Below are 20,457 nucleotides of genomic sequence, written 5' to 3'. Positions count from 1 at the left end.
ATAAAGTTTGTTAAGATCATTCAAATTTAAAATTCACATACTTTTTACATCTGGATTGAATTAATCTTATCTTGGTTCTGCCTTCCATGTAATAAAAAATTGTTTTCAGGTTTTATTAAAAAATCCCGCATCTTTAGAAATTAAAATGTGTAATATTCCAGTTGAAAACCACAAAAAGAATAATTTTATGAAAAAAAGTATGTTGTGAGACAGGAATCATTTGCATTGAACTTTAAGACTGACAGTTCAGTAAAAAATAATTCTGTTTGAAACTCTCATTCCAAGTGTCTGCTACAAAAGTGTACACAGTCTATTATGTCATAAGTTCTGAAATCCAAAAGCTTTATGAGCATAGTTAAAGGTGGAATCAGGATACAGAATCTAGAAAAAGCTCTAATTCACCCCTAATTCAGCTAGCCCAGTCTAATAATAATTTTTTTAAAAATTTGTAGCTAAAAACTGTTACCTGGTGCACTGGAATTTGTTTTCAAAAGTAGTGTCTGTATCATAGCCATGCTCTTTTCAGGCATTTTCCTGTAGAACAAGTGGCATCTTAAGTTTTCAAGTTCAAATTTTGTACTTACCCCTGATACTGACCAAAAAGAGGGACTGGATATAGAGAAAGATTTCCTGCCTCCTAAAATGTTTTGAGCACTGCAAGAACTGCTGCTTACTCTGTCTTATCAATTGCAAATCTCAGGGATTCTTACAAGCAATTCAAAGGGGGATATTGCAGGGTGGGTTAGTTTATATTATAGCCAGTCTGCTTTCTGAAGAAGATATACTGCAAATAAACTGATATGAGATTTCCCCTCAGGGACCCTTTATATCTAATAATCCTACCAAAAGTCCATTTTAATATTAAATATGAATCCAATAAGTTTACAAACATACTCAAAAGGCATTCAAATGTCAATTGTTTTATATTGTGAAGTATTTTCTTTTAAATATAAACCTTTTATTTCCCAAAACTAAACCCAAAGAAAATGACAAGTGCTACAAATTTGATATTACAAAGGACAAAAGCAAAGTCATCTGTTTTTCTTTCTTTTTTGGTCTTCACCCCTCTCCCACACTCCATTCTGCACACCATTTGTAGGTCTTGGTTGTTATAATTTATTTCTACAGTAGTCTTATAATGCTCTAGATGCTTAAAAACGTCTTATCCTTCAACATTGCTTGGCTTAAATTTATGCACTGCTCCTAGAAAGGAAACCCCAAAGCCTTTTTAATGACAGATGTATTACCAAAAATTGTCCCCACAAAGTTCAGATGCTATGTAATATCAACTCCCTGAAATCACAAAAAGAAAATGATTTACATTCTTGGAAAATGAAGCCACTAGCAGCTTTCTCTGACCGCACTTTCTAATTTTCAAACTACACTCTGTGGCAACTGGGAGTATTTCATACAAAAACTACATTTCAATAGATGCTTATAAAAACCAATGAACAAATACCACCGGGTCCTAGAGGATAAGGGAAGAAATCACACATGAAAAATACATCAAGAAATAATTTTCCTCTAAATTCAGAAGTGCAGGAGCACAGACTTGAAGTCAAAAGCAATCTGAGAATTGTAAGTTTGTCTTCCCTGCTGTGGGTAATGCTCAGCTCCTGAAGAAAATGCTGGCAAAACTGATTATTCACTAAAATAAAAAAAAAAAACTAAAAGGGTAGAGAAAGTCAATGACCTAATATTTATTTAGACAATAGGTACACAACCGTACGGTCCTCAAATTTTGCAAGCTTTTATTTCAACTTTAAAATACACTAGTTTGACCATTTTCCAGCTCTTCATATCTTTTATAAAATGCCCCTCTGTTAGGCTCTGCCACCCCAGGAATGGAGGGGTTGTTTTCATCCTTTTGACCTCCCACGGGTGGCCCCAGGTGTTCCTACCTGACAGTGCCCACTGACTGGCCAGCCCAGAGTGTAAACTGAGGGTCTTCTTTGCTGTCGAACAGCCTACAGGACGCAAACTCCTCCCAAAACCCACATTCTGCAGGCCACTCTCAACTCACATGTTCCCTGAGATCCCTTCAGGCGCCCAGGAACTTCATCCTGGAGTTGGTTTCCCCAATGGGTCACTTTCAGCGTCATTGAGATGATGCTGTGCTCTGGTCCTTTCCAGATGACGGGCAGCCTGTCCTCCAGGGCACACAGCAGGTGGCACCGTAGAACCCCCAGGAATGCAGGCTTCAATGCTGGTGCCTTCATAGTGATGGAGAGTGACAGGTAAGAGCCCTAGAACAGAGTGCCATAGACACCACCAAGCCCTGAAATCTTCAGAGTTCAGCGATCTGAGAGATGAGACCCGGGGCATGGAGTGGCACATGGAGGCCCAGTGCATGGCGAGCAGCCCGCAGTCACCACTGGCCTCCAGCCCTCTGTGCAGAGGTGACCTAGGGCCTCTGGCCTCCCCTGTTACCAGGCTCTTATGTCCTGGGGCCTGTCCTCCCACCCTGGCGTGGGCGAGCTCTGACTCCTGAGGTGACTGTCTCGTTTTTTGACCCACCCTAGACCCGAGCAGGCTAGAAAAAGAAGAAAGACTGAGAGGGGAACACAGCCTTTGCTGGGACTGGTGACCTCAGAAACACTCTGGAAACCCATCCAGTCCAGCTGACAGGGGGCCCACCCGGCACTAGGGCACGGTTCCCAGGGAGGCACTGGATTTCTTTTCTTCCCTCTAGAAAGTCCTGAGTGCCAGGTCAGATCATATGACCCTGATCAGCTGTGGACTTCTTCCTGCAAGCGCCCCCTGCCCACTCCTTCTTTGAGTCTCTCTTAATGATAAGTCTTCTCTGGATTTTGTGAGTTTTTGCACCACTGGTACTCATGGAACAAGACAGAACACTTAGCCTCTTTTTTAAAAATAATTTTTAGTTGTGGATGAACACAGTACATTTACTTATTTATCTAATGTGATGTTGAAAATTGAAACCAGTGCCTCACACATGCTAGGTAAGTGCTCTACCACTGAGCCTCAATCCCAGCCCCACTCAGAACAAGCAGGCTGGGGTGAGCAGTCATGATACTTTTATCTATTTATTTATTCATCTTGAAACACTCCACAGAGTGTTTTGCTACTATTAAGAATGAACACCTGGGCAGTGGCTTTGCAGGTTTTATGGGAAGGAAGGTGAGTGCCCAATGCCTGGGATCAATGCGACTTACACATGTTCGGTAATATTTTGGGCTTTGTAGTGGGAGATGGTCTCTCTCATTAGGGAATGAAGAGGGGAGAGTTGCAGATAGGACTCGTCAGAATTGGTGTCTGTCAAGGGCTGTGGCTTTATTCTGTTTTTCATAGTGTGTTATGCAGCTTTTCATTACTGTGACCAAGATACCTGACCCCTACAGCTCTGAGGAAAGAAGGTTAACTTTGACCATTTCAGAGGCTTTAGTTCATAGTAGGTAAAATAGATTGCTCTATGCCTGAGGTGAGGCAAAACATCATGGCTGGAGGGTGTGGTGGGGAATGCTGCTCAGCTCCAGGCCTTGGGAGTGGAGAAGACAGAATCTGGGGATGAGATGAACCTTCTCAGGCCACATCCCCAGTGATAACCTTCCTCCAATGGGATTCCACTCCCAATAATCCATTCCCATCTTCAATCCATCTGGTGCATTATTCCACTGAGGAGGTCAGCCCCTGGGGATGGAGTCATTTCCAATCAGCCCCACCCCTGGACATTGCTGCACTGGAGACTGAGCCTTTAAGTGCATGAGACTTTGGGGGACTTTCCAGACCCACACTGTAACCCATAGCACTGCTTTGCATATTCCTGGTGGAAAAGTTCCTCTCAGGTGCTTGGTTTATCAGGTGCTTTTGTCTATTTTTCCTTTAACAATGAAGGTCTTCAGGCAGGTGAAGTTCATGGTGGATGGGAATCAGGAGTGTTAGATTGGGGCTCCAATTTTCTCTTCAGAGCCTGTTCCCATCTTCCCATGGTTATATTGCTCTCAGATTCTCTTCATCCTGAAAGAGGATGGTGGATACTGACTACATCTGCATCCATCTGCTGATGTGGTCATTCTGATAGAAGCTTTTCTTCCCAGACAGGCCCAGCACAGGTCCTGATCATCCCTGGCTCTCGGGATATAACTATGATCATATGATCCCCTGAGAAACTGTCATAGCCAGCCCTGAAGTCAGGGGTTCCCATCAACCTCAGCTGAAGGACTGGGATAGAAGGTGGGAGGGAATCTGGGGGCCATGGACTCTGAAGCAGACTTTAGTGAGAGTGAGCCAGACAGTAACCAAAGTGTCAGGAGTCCTTATATCCCCAGAACATACTTTGGGTGCCATCTATCTCTGCATCCTTGGACACTGGGTAGGTGATGGTGTCCAAGCTCCATGCAGAGAAAATTTTGTTGAAATATTTGTTCAAATGATAATGTTTCAAATGCAGAGAACAACACAAGTTCTTGGAGGTGGTTGTCACTGATGTTTTCTGAGAGCAGAGTCTGCAGTTCATAGAAGTGACTGAGAAAGAGCCGTGTGATTGACAGCTCCTGGACCAACCCTCCTCCCCAGGGCTGAAGAAGGCCAGGGATTATAGTTGTGGTGTGATAATTTATGCTTATATAGTATCCCTCTAGAATCCCTTCCAAAATGTAAATAAATGACCACTTCTTTTTATGCCTTCTGGTGCATTGTGATATCAAATGAGGTGTGAAACACAGGGCTGTGGAGAGAAATTTCTGTTAACAGGCAAGTGTGAATATATCTCAGCACATCATATAGCAGGAAGCTGTGATCCCTGGGTTGTGACAACCTTGAGTGGAACTGAGATTTTAATAGAATATAATGTACAAACTGCCTGAAATCTGTGATAAGAATTACACATGTTGTGTGGGGAGCCCCGATGCACACAACTAGGAAGGCAGTGTAGGTCTTAATTTAAAATATTGTAATGAATACTCATCCTGAGGGAATGTGAGTAATAAAGATAAAACCAGAAGATAAAAGGTTGTGTTGCCAAAAAATTAAAAGATTAGAAAAAGAAGCAAATTGGAAAGGTTCAGAAGAGATAAGCTGAAGCCAAGAAAACAAGACAGAGGACATGGCTCTATGCATGAAAGTGATGTGCTTTTGGCAAGTGGGGGCAAGTGTTTTCCTGCCTCATCTGGCTGTTGGACCTAGACCTCAGGAAGTGAGCCACCAGAACCCATATTCAAAGCCCTCTTCTTTTAAGCACTGCTGTTGGGGCAGAGGGAGGCTTTGTTGTCCACAGGGAAGAGGAGAATCAAAGCCTAGGCTTTCTGCAGAGAACAGGCCCTCTACATGCTGTTGCCCTGGTCCAATGTGCACTGGGAAATGTGACTGGAATCCATCCCCATCTCCCTTCTTGGATTTTTCTTTGCTGCTGTAGTCCAGACAACATGGTGACATTTCGGTGGCTTTCATTACTGGAGCAAACCTTGAGTTATAAACGTGCAGAGAGAAGGGGTTTGTTGGTGTATAGTTTTAAAGGTTTTAGATTTTGGTCAGGTATGGGAGCTTGTGCTGAGTTAGCACCCTGTGGCAGGGAGCATGGGGTAGAGAAAACATCTACTCACTTTTGCGCTGAACAAAGGAGAAAGAAGATAGAGCTGGTTTCATGTAGCCTCCCTCAAGGCCCATGATCTAGAGCCTTCTACAAAGTCCCCAAAGGATCTTCACCCTGTCAACATCAGACTAGGAACCACATTAGCACCTGGCCTCTGGGGACCCCTAGATCCAAATGGAAGCAATCACTAATGAAAGAGGGGAGGGTCTCCCTGTCAATCAATTTGACAAACCCAATTACTTTTTGATAATATTTAACCATTGGCCATGGAACCAAAACACAGTGCTGATTAAGACAGCCAGCACATCATGGGTCATGGGGCATGAATCAGGCTGTGTCTCGCAGTGAGCTTACACTTCACAACTGATCTGAGAAGAAGGAGGCAGCTGCAGGCTATTCTCACCAGGCCACGCAGCACCTCTGCAACTACCCAGTGCAGCTGCCCCTCCTTGCCTCTGTTTGGTGTTAGCTTCTCCTCTCCTTCTGTTAAAGGGTTAACTAAAAAGTGAAAGAACACAGGGAAGGTTTAGTCTGCCTCTCAGGAACATCCTGTATGATTCAGTCATCTATACCTTATTTTGTGTAAAGATTTTGTTAAAATCACACATACATAAACACATATATAGACAGACTTATATAAAATCATATATATATATATATATATATATATATATATATATATATATATATATATACACACACACACACATATACAAGTATATACATATAATTATATATATCAGGAGCCAGGAATCATTTTTAAAATTTTTTCAAGAGAACACCATTTCAAAAATTAGAAACCTTGAGTCCTTGAAGAGGACACCTGTAATTATTCCTACTTGACAGCTGTTTGAGTGGAGGCCAATTCAGCAACTCTTATGGTTCCACTGCCCAAGGGTCTGAAGATGCTTTTCAAGGGGTCCCTCCATGTGTTCCCATTCTGCAGCTCTCTGTCCCACTAGATGGAATGCTCAGTAGCAGCAGCACCTACAGTGCCAGTGACCATCTAGCACATGGACCTAGGCAACAGAGTCTCCTCTAAAGACAGGCCCACATTCTCATCTCCAGAACTTGTTAGCCTAATCTTTGGTCAATGGGCCTTTACAGAGGTTGCTGATGTGGGCTATAAGGTGGCAATCAATCAGAAAATGGCATCTCTTTCTTTGGATGAACTGGGGAGGGAACTGGCACCATGTTTTGGGAAGGAATCTATTGCAGCTTCTATTTCAGTGAGGAGAAGCCTTCTGTCCACAGAGGATCCTGAAAGCTCATCCTGAGATGGGGCCACAGACAGGCAGCTGTGGTCCAGGTTCTTTGAACACTGCCATATGTGGGTCTAAGGTGGCAATTTTTTCCTTATATGACAAAGGGGAATGGGCCATATACTGTGTTCTTGACATTATGCTGAGATAAGTGCTTCAAACTGAACTTTAATATGTGTTTGTTTTCCAGAGCAAATGACTCAGTCTACGAGATGCTAAAAGTGGACTTTGGCATCATCAATAGCAGTGGTCTGGCCTTGCATGAGAAATCTTTTTGACATTAAAAGCACTGAGCTCCTGGAGGACTATCTTTTTTGAAAACCAGTGTTTTGCCAAGCTTTGCTGCCCCTGAAGCTTTTCACATAATAGTAACTTTAAGCAATGGACTTACTTGAGAGCCACATAAATCTCCTAACATTGCAAGTTGAAATCTTAATAGGTAACTATCAATGAAGCTTCATAATATTGCTAAATCTATAGCCTAATGGCACAATAAACAATAATGTACTACTGATGCTAGTGACCTATTGGAACCTACTACTATAAGTAAAGCTGGCAGCTTGGACAAGGAGACTTTCTGCCATTCTGTCATTCTGCCTCTGAACCTTGCTTCTGTCTCTTCTTCTTTGTTTATACAGGATTTAAAGTACACTTCAGAGCAGATGGACAGAACTTTTCAACAAAAGTGAAAAGAAGTCAAATTCTTCACAACAGTAACAATGACATTCTCTAGACTGACTATACAAAAGGTTAAGTCACAAAACAAACCTTAACAAATTTTAGAAGCTAAAAATAATTTAAAATGACTTTTTCCTGAACACAATGTAATAAAACTGGAAATGTGCAACAGTAGGAACTTCAGAAACATCCTGCATGTCTGCAAATGTAACAACAAGCTCTCAAATAAACAAGAGTCTATTGATAAATAGAATAGAAATTTAAAAAAATCTTTAGAAAAATTATGACAGAAACACAAAATAAAAAACACTATAGCATAGAGCAGAGGCAATTTTAAGAAGATTAGATCAGTACATACCTACATCAAAAGAGAAAACAACCAAGACTTCTACTTCAAGGAGTTAGAAAATCAAGAACAATTCAGACTCAAAACTAGTAGAAGAAAAAATACTGAACTTCAGAGAAGAGGTAAATAATATAAAGACTAGAATATTATTTTAATAATATTAACAATGGAAAGAATGTATTTGTTTGTTTGTTTGTTTGTTTATTTGTTTATCTCTAGGATTGAACTCAGAAGCAAGGGAAAATGTCTCCAGCCCTAGTTTGTTTTTTATGGAGAGACATGGTCCCATAGAGTAGCTCAGTGCCTTACTTTTGATGAGGCTGGCTTTGAACTTACCTTTTTCTTGCCTCACCTTGAGAATCTAAACTGCTCATGTCAGTGGTTAAGAGCACAGCTTTGCTATTAAACTCACTTAAGCACTGGAAAGATCATGATGCTATATAATTATGAGTATTCTCTGACATGACACCTACAGACACCTTCACATTGGCTTTGACCACAGAAAGCATGAGACTCACCTTTCAGGACACTGCTTGGTGCATGGTGTGGCTTTTTCTCTTTTTTGGGAAGGGGTATCTTCTGAACTGAACCCAGAGCATCATGCATGCTAGGCAAGTGCTTCCCCATGGAGCTGTGCCCCCAGCCCTCTTTGGCCTTCCTTGGTGATTAGAGAAAGGGTCTGTGTGATTCCATTTTTATTTACTTACTGGGAAACTTTATGTCCTCTAACTCTGCCTCTTCTGTAGATCCAGTTGAAGGAGAAGGTGCTGTGGAAGGCCACCCCCCCTTCATCTTCTTGGTCTGCTGACAGGCCAATACAGTCTTCTGTGCTGTTGTTAGAGAAGGGGGAAGAGGGGGGACACACACACCATTCCTGTGGTTTCTGCTTGTTTCCAGATCCTCTATTTCATATAATGGCCTCATATTCTGCAGACTCTTTCTACCGGATGTGAGGGATTCTGGCCTTCAACAGAGGGAGGCTCAGACTCACTCTGCCTCTTCTCTGCTGGACCAGCACCATGTAGTTGAATGACAGCCTTTCTGTGAAGCTCAGAGAATGGGAAGCTTCGTGACCTGGAAAGTCTGCATGTGCCACGTCGTACAGTCAGATCAACGGTGCTTTCAGCCTGGGCAACACCATCTTTCTTGGGTTCGATTTGAATGCAATACAAAATCTGGAAGAGCAAGATAAGTCTCTGCTTGAGAATTTCTGAAAACTTGAAAAAAACTAGAGAGTTTGAAATCCCTGAAATGAGATGGTGAGTCCATCTAGAACATTCTCCAGAACTTTCCATTGTTTTCTCAGATGCATCTTTTTTATATCTACAAGTGAAATATATAAATCAAAACCATGAGTGACAGTGGAGGGTTGACTCTAACCAGTCACCTGTGGGTCTGGAAATGATTTTCTTATGTATGTTGTTGGTGCATTTGATGGACATGGTTTAAAAATGAGGTTCCAATGATGTTCCAGTCACTCAGAATCAGAGCTCATCTGAACATGATGGGAAGAAAAGGTTGATTCCCAACTAGATCCAATTGTGCCAACCCTGTCTGCAGCCTCTGGAAATGATTGGAATGTTCTCTAGTTCTATGAACTGATGAAGGATGGGCCTCTCTGACCTCTGTCCAGCCAGAATGTATCTATCCATGGGGATGGGAATGCAGTAGGCTTTTGAGGGGTACATGACTTTCCAAACAGAATTACATGGGGCGTGGTGGGCTCAACAGAGGGACTCAGTTGTGTTCTTATCTTTGGTTTGGGGGAGTTAGTCTATAATTGCTGCCTGAAACCTGAAGCCTATGCAGTGTGGAGAAGGGGTAACTTGCAATTTTTTAGGTTCATTTTATTAAGTCATGTCTTGCTTTTCTGAGCTCACAGCAGCTTTGTGGCTTCCTCTTTCCTTCGGCACACTCATGGAGCTGGGTATGATTACAATTTTCATCATGCAGCTCTTGGCTGGAACCAAGAAAAATGAAGTGTGTAACACCCCAAAAGACTAAGCCCTCTTCAATGGAGCCCAGAAGTTTAAGAAAGATCATGGATATAGTTCTGGTGTCTAGTTGAAAATTTGAATTGGCTCTAAAATTGGAGGCATTAAAACAGCCCAGTTTTGCCTGTATGTTTGGCCTGCCAACCCTGTAGGTGCTCCATTTCCTGTTAGTAAGAGAGAACTTCTGGAAGATTCTGGGTATGGAGAAAGGCCAGGAATGCCCCAGAGGATGTACTTGAAAAATCAGGACATGGAGGTCACCACTTCACCAGGCATGATTTCCATGGAGGTGACATCTACTTCAGAGCTGTCATAAAAATTAAATCAAAGCCAGGTGCTGTGGAGTATGCCTGTAATTGCAGAAGCTCTGGAGGCTGAGGCAGGAGGATCACCAGTTAGAGGCCAGCCTCAGCAACTTAGTGAGGCCCTAAGCAATTCATTGAGACCCTGTATCTAAATAAAATAAAGAGTGGCTGGGGATGGTGCTCATGCTTCACCTCTGAGCACCATCCCGAGCCATTTTATATTTTATTTAGATACATGGTCTCAATGAGCATGTATGCTCAGTCCTCAGTACTAAATTTAAAAAAGGATTAAATTTTATAATCACTCCCACAGTGCCTAGTGCATGGTAGTTATTTAGCAAGTGCTATTTTTCTTCTGGCATTTAAAAAGATTTAATGAGCAAAAAGGTTATCCTCTCAGTCTATCTCTGCTGTTGATTAGTTTTGTGATGCAGAAGAAATTTAGATAATAGTTCTGGAGTCTCAGTATTGGCCATATCAAATGATAGGCAGCGCCAATAATGGGGACCAGCCAAGCCTAGCCTCTGTTAACTGGAATGTATTATTTAGAAACCAATAGTTACAATTTTCTACTCTGCCATCTTCTATACAGCATGCCTCAGAGATCTTAAGTTAGAAGGTAAAATAATTGAGTGAGAAATCAATCTAACTTAAATTTATGAGTTTCAGACATAAATCAAGATTGTAGAATATTTTTATGTATTAATGCATTAATCATTAATAAAATAAGTAATGCATAATTAAATATTAAGTAATGCATTTATTATTCAATGCCTTAAATTAATGCATTATTCTTCTAAAGCACTAATAAGTGTTTTTTTTTCTAATTTCTATTTTGGACATTAAAAAATATACTTGGGTTAGTACAGTGGTACACACCTCTAATCCCAGCAGCTCAGGAGGCTGAGGCTGGAGGATTGTGAGTTCAAAGCCATCCTCAGCAACAGTGAGGCCCTAAGCAGCACAGTAATACCCTGTCTCTAAATAAAACACAAAATAGGGCTGGGGATAGGGCTCAGTGGTTGAGTGCCCCTGAGTTCAATCCCCCGTATCAAAAGCAAAACAAACAAACAAAAGAAATTTACATTATTTTTCTAAAGCCCAAATCAGGTTGTTTTTTCTCTTTCTCTCTTTGTTTTTAACATTAATTTTTTGAAAACCTGGGAATGGAACTTAGTGCCTCTCTCACTGAGCTACAGCCCCAGAAGTTTTCTCCTTACACTTGACAATTTTTTTAAATTTTTTTTTCATCTTAAGAATTCAAGATCATTTGAGAGAGAGAGAGAGAGAGAGAGAGAGAGAGAGAGAGAGAGAGAGAGAGAGAAGAGAGAGAGAGAGAGAGAGAGAGAGAGAGAGAGAGAGAATTTTATTTAATATTTATATTTCAGGTTTTTTCCGGTGGACACAACATCTTTGTTTGTACGTAGTGCTGAGAATTGAACCCAGGCCGCATGCATGCCAGGTGAGCGCTTTACCACTTGAACCACATCCCCAGCTCCTCAAGATCATTTTTTAAACAAAGAATTTAGGATGACTGGGCTGAGGTGTAGTAGAGCACTTGCCTACAATTCACAAGGCCCTGGGTTCAATCCCTAAAGCCACAAAAAAGAACAAAGCCTCTGAGTTCTTATGTGCATTGATGTGTGACAGTTGGACACTCCTCACCAAGTCCCCAGGGCAGGGGGGAGCAGTGTCAGTATTTGTCATCTATGGTCCTGCCAAACTCTGTTCAGAGTTTTGTTGGTAACCTACTGTTCAGCATGATCGTCACCATCAGTCATTCTATGATGGATGTGATGACAGGCATGGACAGGGTCCTCTCAGTGATGGGCGCTGAGATCTGTCTGCTGATCACCATGCAGGTGAAACCTACTCGCACCCCGCTTCCTGAGTGACCCCGCCATCTCTCTTCCTCCTCATCAGTATTCAGCCAGAGCTGGGGCCAGGCCAGGCTAAGGGCTGGGCTCAGGGATAAACACTGGCCTGAGCAGGGTGAGGCCCTGGTTTGGAGGCTGGAAACCACCCAAAAAGAAATCAATCAAATAAATACTCTGTGCCCATTTATGATGAGAAATATTAAAATCAATAAAGGCATGCTGTCCACCTGTAAACCCCTAAACAATTAAAAAGCAAAAACAAAAAATGTAGGGGCTGGGTCTGGGGCTCAGTGGTAGAGGCTCACCTGGCACACGCAAGGCCTTGGGCTCTATGCTTAGCACACCCTAAAAATACAATAAAGATGTTGTGTTCACCTCCAACTAAAAAAATAGATTTAAAAAAAATTAGAGAATAGAAAGACCCTGGATTTGGCTTCTGAACTCCTGTGAGACAGATTGAGAAGGATCTCTTATTTGGAGTTTATAGTAGAAAGCCCAATCATTGAAGATGGAAGGAATCAGGACCTTGGGGCCAGTAACACAGAGTCCACTTTTATGAATTTATTTATTTTAATTCTGCAGTTCTTTGTGGCAAGCTCGATCATTCTTTTTTTGGATGAGCTTCTTTACAAAGTCATGGCCTGGACTCTGGCTTCTCCCTCTCTATCTCAAGCAACTTTTCTTATACCATCCTGAGGAAGGCCTTCAACCCCACCACATAAACACCAATGAAGATGAGGGCCCTGCCTCCCATGGGGCACCTCTGCAGAAAGTTTCCCTGCATGCAGGATATTCCTCTGGGGGAAAACATGTGTTTCAGAAACAATTCCTCTGAATTATCAGTGTGCGAAGTTTTAAAAATATAGCTGAGTGCAGAGGTTCAAGCCTGTCATCCCAGAAGCTCAGGAGGCTGGGGCAGGAGAATAACAAGTTGGAGGCCAGCCTGAGCAACTTAGTGAAGCCATAAGCAACTCAGTGAGACCTTGTCTCTAAATAAAATATATAAAGAGCTGGGGACAGGGATCAGAGGTTAAGTGGTCCTGGGATAAATACCTTGTAAATAATAATAATAATAATAATAATAATAATAACAACAACAACACTTATATTCAAAATGAAATTTAAACTTTCACATCTTATAAAAATATTTCAAGGGTAGTTAATATGACACAGAGTAATCCTGCCTCATATTTCTTAGCAGAAACCTTTACTGCAAGGATAAAGAAGTGTTGATTTTAGCCAATTATCTTCTGGTGGACATTTCAGTCCTTTCTCACTCACAGTTAGCATCGAAACGAATATCCTCGGGCAATCATCTGCACATATTTTAGCAGTTATTCTTAGTGAATAAGATTCTAAAAATGAAATTGCTACACCATACCACTTGTTCAGGCAAGGAGCAGTTAGTTGATGATTACAAGTTCAAGGATATCCTTGGCAAATAAGTGAGACTCTGTCTCAAAAGGGCTGGGGTAGAATGACTGTTCCTGTGTTCAATCCTCAGTATTGCCAATTTGGGACAGAAGGCACTGGGGATTGAACTCAGGGACAGTTAACCCCTGAGCCCCATCCCCTACCCTCTTTTGTATTATATTCAGAGACAGGGTCTCGCTGGGTTTCTTAGAGCCCCAATTTGGCTGAGGTTACCAATCCTCCTGCCTTGGCCTCCAGAGCCATGGGATTACAGGTGTGCACCATGACACCTGGCTTACAAATCTTAATAAAATAAAAATTTCAAAATATGTGAGACTTCTTAGGAGAGGGAAATTGAATTTTTTTTTCTTTTGGCCTTTGAATCCTGAATCTGTTATTTGCTGGGAAGTCTCTCATGGAAAATATTTGTGTGCATTTTTGTATTTTCTTGGAATTGACTGTGGAGCTTGTTCTCGGCCAGCCTCCAGTGCCACATCATCAAATTGAGGAAACTGCAGATGAATCCCTGCAGGGTGCCTGAGGGATCCCATAAGAAAGACTGGACCTTGGGAAGGAGGGTTGGGGACACTTACAGAAGAGTAGGCAAAGTGACACCAGACTCTTCCTAGAATTTCAGAAAATCTAAGGTGAATTCAGGATCTGGGAGTGCAAAGAAGCTGGGCCCCAGCTGTAGATTTGGGAGTGAAAGCTGTGTGGAAGTAGGGGTGTCTGCTAAGACCTCCTGGCTTTGGTGAGGTCTGCCTTTGAAAGGAGAGGGAGCAGTGGTGGCCACAGGGGACCAGTCAGTGAAGGATTGAGCCATGGCAGCCAGCCAGAGGATGACTTTTCTCTGGAGCAGGATAGTGAGTTAGCAGACAGTTTTGGAAGGAATGATTTGCTATCCCTGGGAGACAGGCTAAAAAAATGACTGGGGAGATGGCACAGCCATCCAGCCTGAGCCAGCCACTGTGACATCAGAGTGAGGGCCTTAGAACTTACTGAGAGTTGAAGGACACAGACAATGGAGACCTGAAGGTAGATGCCCTTGGCCACCTCTGAGACTTGTCAGGGCACAGGGACTACCTGGGGGGCTTTGAGTGGTGCTTTAAGGAGCCAAAATGGTGGAGCCATGGGGACACCCCAGGACAGCAAGAAGAGGGTGGAGCAGGCACAGATAGCTTGCAGCTTGAAGGGCCACCTGTTACCAGGAGTGCCACCAGGGCTCAACTTGCAACTTGGAAAGTGGGATGTAGAAGGTACCCTAAAATGGAGAGCACAGTTGGTCCATCTTCCCTGAGGTGGGGGACAATCCAGGCTGGGAGGGAGATGGACAGTACAGATGTCACACTGCTTTTGCCCCCAGGGCGACATAGCACATGAAACAACCCAGTTCCCAGAGATCAGTGGGTAGAGACTTGCAAGAAATGACCACATTAAACATTCAGAAAACTCCTAAGGCCCTCACCCCGCCATTGCTGTCACCCACCTTTCATTCCAGAAACTTGTCAGGCAGGCGCTGTTAAGCACCAGGCACTTCTGTGGGTGCTAAGAATACAAAGAGATATTACGTAAGACATGTGAGCATCAGTGTCACCCCAGGGTTCCGGGTCAGAGTAGAGCAGAGAAGAAAAATTGGTGACTGGGGAAGAGTGTTATGGATCTGTCTAGAGAACCTGGCAGGTGCAAAGGCCCTGGGGCACAGATGAGCTGGTGTGTTTTAGGTTTAGCTCAGTGAAGCAAGAGAAGAGAGAACAGAGAAGTCATTGGTGGCAAGAGGAGCCATGACATGTCCCTGCTTTCTCCCCCTGGGATTGCTGAACTTCCTCTTTTATAGAATGCTCAAGGTTTCATGTCTCCAGATTCTCGACCACAGGGACATCAGCTGTTTTCCCACACAGCCAGAGGCAGCAGGAAGAGGGGCTGTCAGAAGACAACCACGGGGATGCCAGGGGGCCAGGGAACACTAGGACAGCTTCTCTGTCACAGACATCCCATCCATGTGGTCTACAGGACAGATGGCCCATCTGAGTGGCCGTCCAGAAAGTGATGGGAGTCCTGCTGTCCCAACTCTGGGATGACAGAAAAATGCTGTCCCAGGGAGAGACGGGTACATCTGAGTCCCCAGCTGTTAGCCACTCTGCCCACAGATGCCACGTCTAGGGAAGCACTGACCTGGCAGCAGGGGCCATGGTGACAGTGTTTCCCACTGTGTTTTTGTCCTAAAGTAAGTCTCACACCATTTCTGAAGTGGTCGGACCTTGGCGCCCTGTGCTTCAGTGTCCCTGGCCGGTCTGTGGCCTGTTGCTGAGGCTGAGGCAGGAGGATCTCAACTTGGAGGCCAGCCTCAGCAACAATAAGGCCTCAGCAACTCAGCAAGATTCTGTCTCTGAATGAAATACAAAGAGGCTAGGCATGGGGTTCAGTGGCCAAGGGCCCCTGAGTTCCATCCCTGGTGCCAAAAAATATCCAGACCGTGACCCTGTGACTGTGGGTGCTGAGACTCCTGGCTGAGTCTCCTGGCTTAGTCTCCTGGCTGATTCTGTTCTCCTGCCTCTGATTTAGCCAGGAGGCAGCCTAAGACCCAGCAGAGTCCAGCCCCTTGTTTTTCCCTTCACATTGGTGTCCTCCTCTGCCAACAGGCATGGAATTGGAGGGCACCATCGTTGCATGGTTTCATCTCTGGGCCAGGAGCACAGACAAATCTGAGCACTTAGAGAGGCTTTCTCCTGCCAGAATCTCCTAGACCTCATGAATCTCATCACCCCTGTCATTGTCTTTTCTGTGGTCATCCATTTCCTGGTGTGTCCAGCATGAGCACAGGAAGTCAGAAAGTCTGTATTTCTTTTTTTTTTTTTAATTTTTTGGTACCATAAATGAAACGCAGGGGCACTTAACTCTTGAGCACCATCCCCAACCCTTTTTATATGTTATTTAGAGACAGAGTCTCACTGAGTTGCTGAGGCTGGCCTCCAATTTGGAATTCTCCTGCCTCAGTCTCCAGCGCTGCTGGTGATGACAGGCATGCACCATTGTCTCTGGTTTCAGTATAATTGGGTTTAGTTTGTTTGTTTGTTTAGATACAAATGGCCATAGAGTGCCCTTTAGTACATTTTAAAACCAGTTTTTCTGTTTTTTGTTTTCTATGTGTGCTCCAAACACAGTGGGAGTAAGGGAAGAGGTAGGTGCTCTTTAGCACTGTCAGAAGTCAGGTTTCCAGAGGTGGTGCCACCTCCCACGTCTCTGGACCATAGGAAGCAGTGAGGCAGTGAAGGGCCCCTGTTCTGTGTCCTCAGGGCTTCCGGGTGGACCTGCCCATAAAGACTGCATGCTACCAGGGCGAGTACCACAACTATCTTATTGAGCTCTTCTTTACCTCCAATGTCCCAATCTTCCTGCAGTCCATTCTGGTCCCCACCTCTACATCATCTCCCAGATGCTGTTGGCCTGCTTTAATGGGCCTCTGCTTGTCAGCCTGTTGGGCACCTGGTTTGTAAGTCAGATGTTTCCAAGGAACCTCTCCTGGCCACAGTGTGGGTGGCACTGCTCAGCATCTGTGCATCTTGCTCCTAACCAAGTGTCTCACCCACAGATCTCCTCTCCTGTGTCCTTTCCCAAATTCTGTGCAGGACGTTTTTTGTAACAGGGACTGAACCCAGGGGCCCTTGACCCCTGAGCCCTATTCCAGCCCTATTTAGAGCCAGGTTTTCACTGAGCTGCTTAGGGCCTTTCTAAGTTGCCAAGCTGGCCTCCAACTTGCTATTCTCGTGCCTCAGCCTCCTGAGCTGTGGGGTGACAGGCATGTGTCATTGTACCTGGCTGCAATCAGTCTTTGGTCTGGGTTCATCTTTAATCTCAGGTTCAGTAGACGCAGTGTCCCATACATTCTGTTCCTTCTTCCAAGGAAAATCTTCTGGAGGCCCCGCCTGCACCTACACAGTTGGTGGCCTGTGTTACTACCTGTTTCCGCTGGAGTCCTTTGGCTCTGTGTTGGAGGATCCTGTCTATGTGGTAATGTACCTCATGTTTATTCTGGGCTCTTGTGCCTTCTTCTCTGAGACCTGGGATGAGGTCTCAGGCTCCTCTGCCAAGGACGTAGGTAGGTATGAATGGAAGTGTTGGGGAACACAAATCAAGTCAAGATGGCACCTTGCAGTTTGCCAGGAGGAGTGGTTTGTGAACCAATGCCACTGAGCCATTACTCAGCTCATTTTATTGGCTGAGTTCCATAACTGGATGATGCTAATTGAGTCAAGATGTGTGTAATCAGTTAGGTAAATATACCTCTGCTGTTTTGCAATAAGGCGGCTCCTGCTACCTTGGGTGCCCGCTACCTTGAGTTCCCGCTCAGTTCCCTCTAAGCTTCCCCACAATAAAGCAGTTCCTGCTTCAACCTTCAAGATGCTTGTCACCTCCCAGTTATTTTGCCCAACCGGACTGCATCACAGACGTGCTTAAAGTGTCACTCAAACTTGTTGTTTTGTCACAGTAATGGCTTATGACATGCAGATGGGCCACCCACCTTGGTGACACAGTTCAGAACATTAAGGACAGACGAATGGAGCTCAGCCATCAGCAGCAGGTCAGAGAACCTAAAGTCAGAATGGAAAATCACACTTGTTTTGTCTTCTCCTTATGGCACATTGTTGGTCCAGGGACACTTAACCCCCGAGCCACCTCCCAGTCCTTGTTAGATTTCATCTAGAGCCAGGGTCTTGCTGAGCTGCTCAGGGTCTTGCTAAGTGGCTGAGGCTGGCCTCCAACTTGTGATCCTCCTGCCTCAGCCTCCCAAGCCACTGAAATAACAGGGGTGCACCCCTAGCCTTTAGGGCATTTTAAAGTTCGTGTAAAGACATAGAGCTGCAGAAAGAACCCTTTAATTGTCCAGCAGCTTGAGACCTTTCCCTCTGAACCCACCCCTGAGCCCATCCTCTTCTCTGGACATCATGCAGGTGGCCAAGCAACTGAAGGAGCAGCAGATGATGATGCAGGACCACTGGGAGACATCCATGATGCGTGAGCTCAACCAGTGAGTGCAGTACCTGCCCCCAAACAGCAGGTGTGGCTCCCGGGCCTCCAGCTTTGGTGGGCCTTGGTGTCTCCAGTGTCTATGGGTCTCATTCTCGGATCAAAGGGTAGGCAAAGCCCCTGTGTCATTGAATATTCATGAACCTGCTAAGTGCTAGATGCTAGGGTCATGAGAAAAGATGCTTGCTGCCCTCAGCAGAGTCAGGAACACAAAGCCTTGTGACCAAGCATGGGGTTCTGGCAGCAGGGGACCCTCACCTCTGCTCATGCTGGTGGCATGCTGCCCTAGGCATCCAGGAGCAGGTTCCCAGGCTCTGAACACAGAGTGGGACTCCAGATGGACCTGAGCTGAAGTGCTAGGCTCTGTGGGGCATGTCTGGAGGCCAAGGCAGGAGGATGGCAAGGTGGAGGCCAACCTTAGCAACTTACTGAGGCCCTAAGCAACTTAGTTAAACCCTGTATCTAAATAAAATACAAAAAAGGGGCTGGGAAGAGGGCTCAGGGGTTGAGCACCCCTGGGTTAAACCCCCAAGACCGAAAAAAGAGAGATGGTGGATGTGGCTGAGAGGCCAGCAGAGCCACAAAGGGCTGGTGGTGTTTGAAGCAGGGAGGTTAATTCCAGAAGACAAGGTCATGGCAGAGAGAGACCAGCTGGGCCACGGCCAGGTAGCCTGAGTGCCGCTACGCCTCAGCCTCCCTGGTGCCCTTTGCCATTTTCTTAGCTCTTCATCTGCCACTCGGCAGCAGCCACAGTGAGAAGGGCTGTGTCTACAAAGTCAGGTGGCAGTCTAGGTTTTCCTGTGGGTTCTCACTTGGTGACCTTTCCTGAAAGAAGCAACCGTGGGAAAAGCCACATTCTTGCAGAGCTGCTTAGGGCCTTGCAAAGTAGGTGAGGTTGGCCTCCACCTTGTGATTCTCCTGCCTCAGCCTCCTGAGTTACTGGGGTTACATTGTGGACCACTGCATCCATCAGCTTTTCAGTGTGGACTAGTCACAGTCCCCTAGCAGAAACTAGGTCCCATAGCATTAGTGGGGTGCACAGGAGAGTTAGCAGATAATGCTTCAGGGAGGTGGTGGGGCCTCCTGAGGTTATGGTTTCAGGCATGGGCAAAACTGGTGGCCAGGTTGGGAGCTCTGTGGTGGCCCAGGGCTGACCACTTGCCCTCCCCCAGTAACATAGCCATGGTGGCAGCCTCTGGGGGCCTATGCCTTGGGGATCTCTAGGTCCTCGCTATCTTCCTGAGCACCATCAGCTTGAGGACAGGGATCCTGTTGGCGGTCACCAATATCTCCCAGTCCTTTGAGACCTTCATCAAGAAGCCAAGCAAGGTGGGCAGCATGGGAACCCTGCTTTTCAGAGAGCCAAACCTGCCCAAGGACCTGGGAGGATGCCAGGCAGTTCTTTGGAAGGCAGTGGTGGCTGGGGGCAGCAGTGCTGTGGCATGTGGAGATATTGCCATCTGGCTGACATCTACCCCTCCTCTACACCATGGGGCTGACACCCTTGGCGGAGCTCCTCTCCTCCTTCTGGCTTTGGCAGTTGCAGTCCTGACAGGGATGGGAAGTGCTGTCCCAGTTTTCTGTCTGACTTTGGTTTTGGCCTCCTTTTCCCCCACCCCCTCAGTGATGTGTGCAGCCACCATGGCGTGCCTGGACCCTACAAAGGTCGCTTTTTTACTCTGGTTGGAAGAACAAAATCTCTGTGTGTGGACTTAGGGGTGGTCAGGTGTTGGGTCGCACCTCCTCTGGGGACATGGGCAGTGTCACCAGCATGTCCCCATCTTCACCAGTGGTGGCACTCTCTGGGTGCAGACTGTTCCTGTGGGGGGAGTTGGGACCTCTGGGCTCAGGATGACACAGCTCCCTGCCCAGCCATGAGTGGCTTCTCTCCCACCAAGTGTCCAGATGAGCCTCATGCTGGGGCAGAACCAGGACTGCCATTTCTGTCACCTCATGGCCACCTCGAGGCAAGGAAGGTTTGTCCTTCTCCAGGGAAGACCTGGGGT

The 20,457-nt window shown here is 45.2% G+C and overlaps 1 pseudogene; it reads left to right on the top strand.

Annotated features, from left to right (window-relative positions):
- LOC144371914 (protein transport protein Sec61 subunit alpha-like) overlaps positions 1-20,167 on the top strand; it is a 600,798-nt pseudogene extending 580,631 nt beyond the window's left edge.
- The last annotated feature ends 290 nt before the right edge of the window (positions 20,168-20,457 follow it).

This window comes from Ictidomys tridecemlineatus, chromosome Y (assembly GCF_052094955.1).
Source record: "Ictidomys tridecemlineatus isolate mIctTri1 chromosome Y, mIctTri1.hap1, whole genome shotgun sequence".
NCBI classification, from domain to species: domain Eukaryota; kingdom Metazoa; phylum Chordata; class Mammalia; order Rodentia; family Sciuridae; genus Ictidomys; species Ictidomys tridecemlineatus.
This window is presented reverse-complemented; position numbering and strand designations above follow the sequence as displayed.